Raw genomic sequence first — 10,735 nt, 5'->3', positions numbered from 1 at the left:
TCCCTTAAGTTATATTCACCTTCCAACAATCCTACTGTTAGTAGTGCCTCAAAAATAAACCTTCGTGAACTCTTAATTTCTCTTACATTCTTCACCAACTTATGTCCCTCGAGATCAATAGCATTTATCGAAGCATTATCATGCCCAGAGAGGGGATTGGCTTTAATGTTGGATTTATTCTCTTGAAATTTTAACCACCCTGAGTCGATTAAAGCTTGCACTTTGTGTTTGAAAGACAAAAATTTCTCAGTAGAGTGACCAATGGCTCCCCCGTGATAATCACATGTGGCGTTTACATCAAAATACTTAGGGTATGGTGGCTCCAATGGCTTCATCGGGCAGATAGCTACCAAAGCATTACGGAGTAGATCCGACAATAACTCTGTGTAAGTCACAGGAATAAGAGTGAAATGAATATAATTCTTTTCTAGATTCCTTCTAGGACTAGTGATTTGCCCTAAAGATTTGTTGGGATTTCTGTTAGCCTCAGTTTTCCAGGTATTATTTGAGGCGTGTTGTGATTGATAGGATCCCTGTTGTGGAGATTGTGCTTGGTAAGCGGGAGTCTGGTTTTCCCACCTAGGTATTGTTGATGTTGCGTGTACCTCTACTTCCCAAGACTGAAATCAAACTTTTTAGGAGTTGTAGCCGCAAGCAGGCTATACGCAATTTTTCCATTTTTTAGCCCAATCTCTATCCTATCACCTATGATGATGATATCAGCGAAATTTGAGGATACATTCCCCACCATGTGCTCATAGAATGGTGGTTGCAACATGTTTACAAACATTTCCACCATTTCCTTATCATGAAGAGGAGGTTCAACTTGAGAAGCAAGCTCTCTCCATTGTTGTGCATACTCCTTAAATGATTCAGCATCCTTTTTGGCCATGTTTTGTAATTGCAACCAATCTGGCGCAATATCCATGTTATACTTGTACTGTTTCAAAAAGGCATCTACCAAATCCATCCAAGAACGAATGTGAGACGCTTTCAAGTGTGTATACCAACTCAATGCTACCCCAACCAAACTGTCTTGGAAGAAGTGGATTAGCAATTTGTCATCATAAACATAGGCAACCATCTTTCGATAATACATGGTTAGATGACTTCCGCTACAAGAAAAATGCTTATTATCTATGAAAATTTATCTATGAAATATAGTTCGTAGATAATTTTATTTTATCTACGAAAATAGAATACATTATCTAGGTAACGATAAAATACATTATCTACGACATTTTCGTAGGTAACTATAACGGAAACTTTTCTTACGAAGTATTACCTACGACATTTAGCGTAGAAAATAAATATCATTTAAAAAAATATAAAAATTATTTAAGAAAATGTTATTTACAAGATAATTTCGTATGTAATCTTATATAATTTATTTTTTTATTAAAAATATGTTTTTAGTATATAGTTTATTGTGAAACCACGTTGAGTCGTTCATCCCTCACCTTCTTCATCTCCTTCGTCTGATGCTCGCTGTTCAATACTCTCTCATTGCTCACTGATGCTCATTCTTGTTAATCCTGCTCATCGAACGTCTCACTACAAGTTGTTCATCAGAAGCTGACTGTGGTGTTCGTCCCAGGCTGATGCTCACACTTGCGCGAACGACTATGCAAACGATTGTGCGAACTATAGTGTGAACGATTGACGCTCATGCTCACGCTCCCAAGCTGACGCTCACACTCTATATCTCGACCCAGCTCGTGAGTGTTCGAACGCCATTTTTTCGTGAGGAAAGCAGATATCGAACCCAATTCGAGACTGTGCGAACGAGGTTTACAGAGTGGGTTTTTTTTCAGAAAGAAGAAATTGGGGTTTTTTCCAAGTAAGTGAATGATTTAGGGTTTTCGATTTTACATTTTTTTGGACAATTTTATTCGATCTTCCACTTTTCCAATGTTAATCTTAGTAACAATTTAATTTTAATGTAGGGTTTAGGAGAAGTGGGGAAATATAAAAGGAACAAGCACTATGGCAGAAACATTTGACACAGACAGGTACAACAATTATGCTCTATCTTGTGCAATCAAATTATTTAGCAAATATTTTGCAATTGAAATGTTGGTTTGCATGGCTTGGGAGAAGTGGGGAATTATTTATTTGTATGTGTGAATTTTGTTGTATCTTATAAGTTATAGTCTCTTGAGGAGCTTGAATCCATCTTCTTTGTGTGTGTGACTGACTTTGGGTAAATTATACTTTGATTGTAGAAATTGTGATTGGACTTTCTTTATTTGTATACATCAATCAGTGGCTCTGTTTTATGAAAAAACCAATAATTTCTATGCTGAACTAACTATTTATCCAACCTTGCATCAATAGCACCAAGTACTTTTCCCTTCCCGTACAAATCTCACACCCAATACACAATGTTGTTCTTGTAGTCTCCCAACTTGGCATTGTAATTTGAGTCCAACATTATGTTGTTGGCCTTGATATCTCTATGGAGAACCCTCTTCTCATACCCATCGTGAAGGTAGTCAAGTGCTTGAGCCACCTCATGAATCACTGCTAGCCTAGTTTCCCAATCCAGTGTTATGGAATATCCTCCTCCAAAGTCATAATCATTACCAAAATTTGTCACTAAAAAGGTACTTGTCTAGGCTGCCTCCTTGTTTTCCAATAGCCCCTTATACATAGTTCCAAATCCACCTTGTCCAAGCTTGTTTTCAAGGCTGAATCCATAAGTTGCTTTCGTTAGATCCCTTAGCCTAAACTTTTTTGGAGCCATAGAGGAGTATTGAATCTGTTGTATGGAGTTGATGTTGTTTATGTTGATGCCGACATGATTGTTAGGGGCATCTTCTGTGAAATTGTGTCCTGTGTCAAACTCCACTACTAGGATAACAGCCTGTGAAGTTCCATTGGAAGTAGCATTTACAATGCCAAGCCATTGTCTATCACTGTTTTGTGGGAAAAGGAAAACATAATGGTATACCGTTTGAGTAGTGAGGAAAAAGAAAAACATAATGGTATACCGTTTCGGTTTTACAAGATATATTTGTTCTGTCAGGTTGAAGTTACAAGATATACATGATACTAATTGATCCTGATTACCAAAGATAATTGCTGATACTTCTTTTGACATTTTATTCATTTAAACTTGTTATCCATCATGAAAAAAATGAACCTACTCCTTTTAGCTGATTTTTTTTTTGTTGCTTTTTATGGTTTTATGTTGAAACAGGTTGGTCGAATGACATTGGGTGGGCTGTTGGCTCTTGGGTATACTGTTGTGGTTAGTTATAAGCGTGCATCGACAACTGTCAATAATGGCAAGGTTACCATCTCTTATGAGACCATTGATGTTCTTGGTGAGACATTTATGGTGATGAGAGGAACTAATAGAAAGCTATAGTTTTTTCTAATCCCATTAGACATGTTCTATGTAAAATGCAATCGTTTTGAGGAATCACCAGTCACCATGTATTTTATGTAAAGCATTTTATTGTAGATTTCATTATAATTATTGTTGTTTCCTTTTTTTACCAAGGGTCTAGTCATAGTAGTATAAATAAGGGTTAATTCTTATATCACATTTAAAATACCTTATTTTCTCATTTTTAAGGATTTTTTATCCTTGCACTGTGAACTCTTTTTTGTTTTTACAATTTCTTATATGAAAGACTTTCCATGGTTTCTTCCATTTTGTTAAATAGGATTTTTTTTTTACTTTCTGCTCAGTTTGATTAAGCCTTGTCTGGTTGATAATATGGTGAGTTACTTATCTGAAATATGGAAAAAAAAATCTGACTGTTGGAACGGAAGCATCAAGGATGGGTATTGATGGACCTTGGCTTATCAAATCATATCTGGAAATGATTCTGGAGAGAAAAAGTAGGGATTGGGATGCTCTCCCTTTAATATAGTTTATGCACATTTAGTTAATTCAGTTGTTTTCCTTACAAGTGATGATAACTGCTACAACATGAAAAATATTGTGTTTTGAAGAGTGTGAGGATAACATATGGCCAATTACCTTCATGACTACTTGAATTGTTTATTTCCAGTAGATTATCTTAATTGTCTAGACTAGTGCAAAGACAAGAACATTTGTACACATATTTAATCTTTTTTTAAAACAGTTCAATATAATTAATTTGACAAGAGGCTATGAAAGAAGCAAATATTGTGCAGTGAGTGGTTTAGAGAGTTGTCAAAGCATGAAGGGGTCCAATAAAATGTGGAGAGCAGAAAGGGATATTTGCTTTGTTGTAGTTATAGATTTACATTACAGGTGGTGGAGTGGCTAAGCAGTCAGCCACTTCTGCAGAAGGGGTTCCGTTTAGGTTCACAAATGCCTTGGACATTCACCCCAAAACCGATGAAGTTTACTTCACAGATAGCAGCATCCTATTCCAGAGAAAGTAAATTCTCAACCCATGTTAACTTATTAAAAATTCGACTGCTTTGTGAGTGATTACATTGTTGTGCTTTGTGTGAACGAATGTGCATGTAAAAGTCATATTGAGCCTTTTCTTTTGGTTACTACTGTACTGAATAATGCTGAATCAATTTTGCTTCATCTCATTCTTAGCATGCATTTTTAACAATAGTAGTTCTGATAGAATCACTTATCCTGGAGAAGTTGTGCTTTTCAGGAGGTCCAAGTGGGTCTGGGAAGACTAGTTTGGCTCATAAAATGGCAAATATAATTGGTTGTGAAGTAGTTTCCCTGGAAAGCTATTATAAACAAGTAAAGGATTTTAAATATGATGACTTCAACGCACTTGATTTATCTTTGGTATCTAAGGTAAGATAATTGAGCAGTTTAGATGCAGTTGATTGGGTCACTCTGCATGATATTGATTGATGTCACACGTTCACACACATTACTTTTTATGAATAAAAATGGTTTTATTTCTTCTGAGGAATCAATCTTTTTTAGTAATTATTTTTACCATGATATGTTAATTTAGTGTCACTATTTTTAGTTCCCATTAACCCTACTTCATGGTTTGAAGTAATGAACAACTTAATATGAAGCATTTGCTTTAGAAGATGTAAACCTTTGCATGGTTGGGAACAAACTCTGGTTAGACTTGATCTACTTATGAGCTTTGTGTGTATAATTTGACAGAGTCTACATGTCCTAGCAATTCACTACAAAAAAAAGTTATTTAGAGGAGGTCATTTTTCAGAGGTTCAAATAAACCTCCACAAATAAATATGATATAGGTTAATTATAATGGTTTTTGTAAGTGCTAATAATATATAGGGATTTTATTTATTTTGAAGAGGTTTATGACCCTTGCAGATTAATCTACATTTTCCCTTCAATGTATTCGCACGTTCCTTCCTAGAAAACCTAAGCCACCGCAGCCACAAAAATATTGCTCGTTCCTCCCGAAAACCTAAGTTTTTCCTCAAATTAGTTCCACTTTGCGATTCCCTCTATCGTAGCTCTTTCCGTCACACCTCTCTGTCACTCTGTCGTAGGCGGCCCTATCGCTCAACGGAGTTGTTCGCCCTGTTTCGTCACTCTATCACTCCATCGTAGTTGTTCGCAACTTAGGAGCCTGCACTTCCGATTGATTAAGTTCCTCTTTTTCTATATTTGACCTTTTAAGGATGAAAAGTTGCTGATATTGCATTCTTTTATCTAATTTCTACATGGACATTCCTTCCTTTAGGTTAGTGAACAATATCATTCGTTGATCTTGTTCAGTATTTGCTTTTCTTTGTTTTAATTTAATTGTATGTTCATTGCATTAGAGAATGGTGAATAAATGCAAGTATGAACCACACTTTGATTACTTCCATGACAAAACTAATCAAGTTATGGGTGGCCATCCCTCGTGTGATTTAAATTAAGTTCACTAAAGTCTTAATCATGTCATTGCATTTTCATTGAGAAGCAAAGTAATTTTTATAAATGTTGGTTGATGAAATTCATTCTATGAACCTTGCAGATTTCCAATTTAAGTCTAGCAGCCTTTTAAACCATTTAGGGGAATCCCATGATGCATGTCTCAAAATGTTTCAACAGTAACAATATAAAAAGTAGGAGATATTAGAGTTTTAGTTCTCTTTTAAATTTTTATTTAATAAGATGCATGTCCTCCTCTTTGCTCTCATTATTCTGTTGCAGGAAATAAATGGAATAAAAAGAGGAAACTCATTATAGGTAATAAATTAGATATGGTCTCATATTTCATGGCATTTTGAATGGCTCTAGCAATTCTCAAGGATCTCTGTCAAGCTCGGAATATTAAGTTGTGGGTGTAAATGAAGAATGTACATCAAATTCTCAAGAATTTGTTACTGCTAACAGTGATTAAATCTAGAGGACATATATTTTTTACTCAAATCTCACTCGATTTCCTATACATATGAAGTTGAAACTGAAGTAGAAAGTGATGAAGATGAAGTCTCATCTACTGAGTCATTGTAATACAACTTCAACACCATACGTGTTGCTACAAATGAATCGTGTATATTCAGGGTCAGCTTTCCAATGGGCAAGAGATTGTTGTCAAAAGGTTGTCAAGGGATTCTGGGCAAGGGGATTTGGAATTTATGATATTCTCTGTATTGTTTGTTGTTAGATCTCTGTATATTATGTTATTCTCATGCAAGTATAGCAGTCCTTTGGCAACTCCATCAGCTACTTTCACCTTGTCTGGCCAATCAAGATGTTTACGAGAATGTTCTGCACAGTAACAAACCAAGGTTTGTACCCCCTTCAATTTAATATCAATAAATGCACACATTCATAATCTTGGCAGTGTAGGCTATATTATGAGTTTGGTTTGATTTCTGTCATACAAGATAAATGTTGGTCTAATGAAGCATTGCAGATATATTCATACACAAGAAGTCTAAGGTTCCCTTCTAAGCATGATCCTAACAGCATGACCACATTCTCATGCATTGCTTTGCTGAGAACATCAACTTCAAACTTGAATTCCTTCTCTCCCTTTTGGTTAGAATAAGTGTGTTGCTTCACAACAATCTTCTCTCCACACAACTCCCCTTTATAGACGGAACCAAAACCCCCTTCTAACAAATAGTTCTTAAGGGAAAACCCTTGTGTGGCTGCATACAAGTCAGCATATGAGAACTCTTTTTTTTTCTGTTTCTTTCATACTGTGGTCTTCTATTATGGCAAACAAAGCAAACAAATTTTGCAGCCCTTTGGTGTGCTTCATGGTAGCTCGTGTTGTTTTAAGTATTAATAATTTCATCATCATGTAAAAATGTATATATACTTTGCAGAAGTTAATTCTACTTGCTTACTGTATTTTCTTATCATATCACTCTTTCAACATAAAGTGCTGAGATTTGAATTATGGGTAAGATAAAGGTGAAAATAGACATATTATATATGCTTTACAGCTGTTATATCAGACATATTTGTATGATATAAGTTTATTTTAAATATTTCATCTAACCTTAATAATTTATAACATGCAGAGTTTTTCTTTTTTTTTCTTCTTTGGTTTTTTTTTTTTTACTTCGGACCTATATCTCTATATAAAGATCTTTAGTAAAAGATTGTGGCTAAAACTCCAGCATATTATTAGACATTATGGATTTTAGTAAGAATATTTTAAGTAATTTTACAATAAAGAATTGGTATTTGTAAGCATCTTTTCATTGATTAAAAAGTATTTCAGTCATGAATTTTGAAGTGATTATTACAAAATTCGCATAATTTTATTGTACTTAATTTGACATGGTGCATTTGTGATTTCATTCCTTCAGGAAATTCTTGGGAGAAGGTGTGGGGTCTTGCTCCGTTGAGGAATTGCTACGCCTTGAACAACAATTGGAGAGGAGTTTAAGTAATGTTCGAGCAAGAAAGGTTAGAATGTTATTTGTGGCGGTTTTTAACCGCTAGAACTTGTAATTTTAACCGTCAGAATTATCCACTTTTTTTGTAGTGATAGGTGGATCAAATGGGTATTCATTCTACCTCTGATCTTCAACCAAGGACAACTTTGTGTGGAGATTACTTTTATAATTATTTTCACTTGTGGTCTGGACATCTTATTTGATGGAAAGGTTTGTATCTTACATAGTGTTTTTGCTTCTTTACATGGTGAAACATTAATAATGGAAACTCCTACACGGCGTCTGTTTTATTTTCAGACCCCCAAAATCAAGAAGTTTGTTTTGCATGAAAAAAAGGGAGGGGAACCAAGCTTGACCTCAATGCAAAAACAAATACAAGCGCCTAAAGGGTAAGTCTTCAACCAATTTTTACTTTATTTGAAACTGTTAACAGAATGGAGGAATAAAGGCAACCATTGTGGAGGAAGTTGCCAATTAGTCCAATCAAGATCAGTCCTGGAATGATTCAAGTGAGTACTATTCTGGTCTGAACTCTATGTTGGTCAAAATGTTGTATATTTTGTGATTGAACCAGCAAAATGTTGTATATTCTTGTCTGAAATCTACCAGGTTGTACTTCAACAGCCTATATTTTCACCTTTTTGTTAACTATTCTTTGTGATTGAACAAGCACTACTCTTTTCAGGTTTCAAAGTCTTATGTTGGAGTTGCTTTAAAGGTTTTAGATTTTGTAATATATTACAAAGAGCTTACAGAAATGGAAGAGCGAGAGCAAGAGAGGTAGAAATAGCTAGACAGGCGTAAGGCTGATCATAAGGTTAGAAATAATTTAAACAAGTTGAAAATCTTAATATAATGCAAGCATCTTTTCATTCTAATTACTACAATAATTAGATTACACAACAATTCATTTATTGCCATATTCTACAGCAAAAGTGTTTTTCTTTGTAACTCATAATTTAGCATCCTTGCACGTCTGTAAGCATTAAGACTTCTACGTTGCCATGTAAATTTTGAGGGGGTCAATGTCTAGATTTCTCAAAATATATTTGTCCATTATGAACTAATAACACTAGTAATTTCTTTTTTGCTAGATCAACATTAGGAACATAGGGGCAGATTCTTACACCACTATAAATATACTAGTCCTATTAGAGGCCACTTAAGTTGGAAATTTACAAAGGCAACAGGTTCAATTTAAGTTAATAATTACATCCATGAAGAAAATTTTGAATCTTTGTACCGGTTCTTGCATAACAGTTTATAATTTGGAGCTTTGAATATGACTTTAACTTTGTTTTAGTTTTATAGATTTTTGATAGGTTAATGCCTCTGGAATAAACTACAATAATTTGACAAACAATTCTGATTTGTAATTATGCATTCTTTTTAATTGGTGCAGTATGGATTTTCATAAAAAGGAATCTTCCCAGTAAGTTATTTTCTCGTAGTTAATTACTAAGTTTTTTATCTTTTAACTTAACCTAACCCTTTTTATTAAACTATATTTACAGAAGGAAAGTTGAGTGGAGGAATAAATCATGAAGGAATAAACTATTACAACAACCTTATCAACGAGCTGCTGGCTAATGGTTAGAATTTGATTTAAATTCTATGGTACTTGGACTTTAATATTATAATATTTGATGATGATTATTAATTAAATGTTAACAACTGTGCACAGGTATAAAACCATTTGTGACTCTTTTTCATTGGGATCTTCCCCAAGTATTAGAAGATGAGTATGGTGGCTTTCTAAGTCCACTGATAGTGTAAGTTTCAATTCTAATATATAATTGGTTTAGCAACAGTATAATAAGAATATAATTTGACAAGCAAACATATATTTTTGTTCTTCAGAAAGGACTTTCGAGATTATGCAGAACTTTGCTTTAAGGAATTTGGTGATAGGGTGAAGTATTGGGTTACATTGAATGAACCCTGGAGTTATAGTCAGAATGGGTATGCAAGTGGAGTAATGCACAGGTCGTGTTCTGCATGGATGAATTCAAATTGCACAGGTGGTGATTCTTCAACTGAGCCATATATGGTCACACATCACCAACTTCTTGCTCATGCAGCAGTTGTGCGTCTCTACAAGGCAAGTATCAGGTTAGTCATTCTTAATTTTTAGCTATATATGTTTTATTGAAAGATGGTCTGGGAAAACAGGCATGTCTGACACTTACTTCTTGGAATGCTTTAAGGAAATATTTATCTTTTATAATTTCAGCAATCGATGATGCAAATAAGCCTGAGTCTTCTATAGGTACAAGAGGATCATCTGGGTGGTAGCAACATTTAGGGTGTGATGATGTTTTTTAGGATGAAACTATTTTAGTGTACTATGAACTTTGAGTAAGTATGGATTAAGTTGTAATTGTTTCAATTTAAATTTCTTTTATGTTAATATGTTGATTTTGAGAATCAAAAGTTCTAATGCTATATATTGAGCACTTTGGTTGAAGTATTTGATTGAAGTTTACAAAAAATATTGTTGATATAAAATATAAGTACCTCAATGTGACATACATTGTCAGTATAGTAGGAAATTCTAATTACAAACAAATATTGTTTTTATGAGATTTGAATAACGCAAGAAAATACAGTAATAAATCCACAAATTAAATAATCAAACGAAACAGGTTAAAACTTTTACAGTATAATCTCGAATTGAGGAGGGTATTAAATCTCACAAAATAATAGTCATGAATAGGAGAGGTTATAACTCTTCATTAAAAAACTCCCACAATATAAACTTGGTACTAGGGGTTGTAGAAAACCTCCACAAATAATTGTGGGGAACCTATCTATGGAGGTTTGAAAAACCCCTGCAAATTATTTTGTGGAGGGTAAAAACCCCGCTAAACGAAATTAAAACCTCCGCAATTTATCTTTTTTTTGTAGTGATTGTCTAAAACTT

At 34.2% G+C, this 10,735-nt stretch overlaps 1 long non-coding RNA gene across 7 annotated transcripts; it reads left to right on the top strand.

Moving 5' to 3' along the window:
• The first annotated feature begins 1,435 nt into the window (after positions 1-1,435).
• Positions 1,436-10,083, top strand: LOC114162692. 7 transcript variants are annotated; one of them, XR_003599285.1, is made up of 13 exons: positions 1,436-1,840; positions 1,947-2,012; positions 3,203-3,329; positions 4,253-4,382; positions 4,617-6,687; positions 7,723-7,822; positions 7,902-8,022; positions 8,110-8,321; positions 8,498-8,629; positions 9,215-9,244; positions 9,327-9,404; positions 9,497-9,584; positions 9,673-9,943. It is a non-coding gene; the product is annotated as an uncharacterized LOC114162692 (long non-coding RNA). The 7 variants fall into 7 exon arrangements; XR_003599286.1 differs by having other exon boundaries at positions 3,203-4,382; positions 4,617-4,768; positions 6,107-6,687; XR_003599283.1 differs by having other exon boundaries at positions 3,203-4,382; positions 9,673-10,081.
• The last annotated feature ends 652 nt before the right edge of the window (positions 10,084-10,735 follow it).

This window comes from Vigna unguiculata, chromosome 9, assembly GCF_004118075.2.
Source record: "Vigna unguiculata cultivar IT97K-499-35 chromosome 9, ASM411807v1, whole genome shotgun sequence".
Classification (NCBI taxonomy): Eukaryota; Viridiplantae; Streptophyta; class Magnoliopsida; order Fabales; family Fabaceae; genus Vigna; species Vigna unguiculata.
The sequence above is the reverse complement of the archived record's forward strand: the minus strand, read 5'-3'. Positions and strand labels throughout refer to the sequence as shown.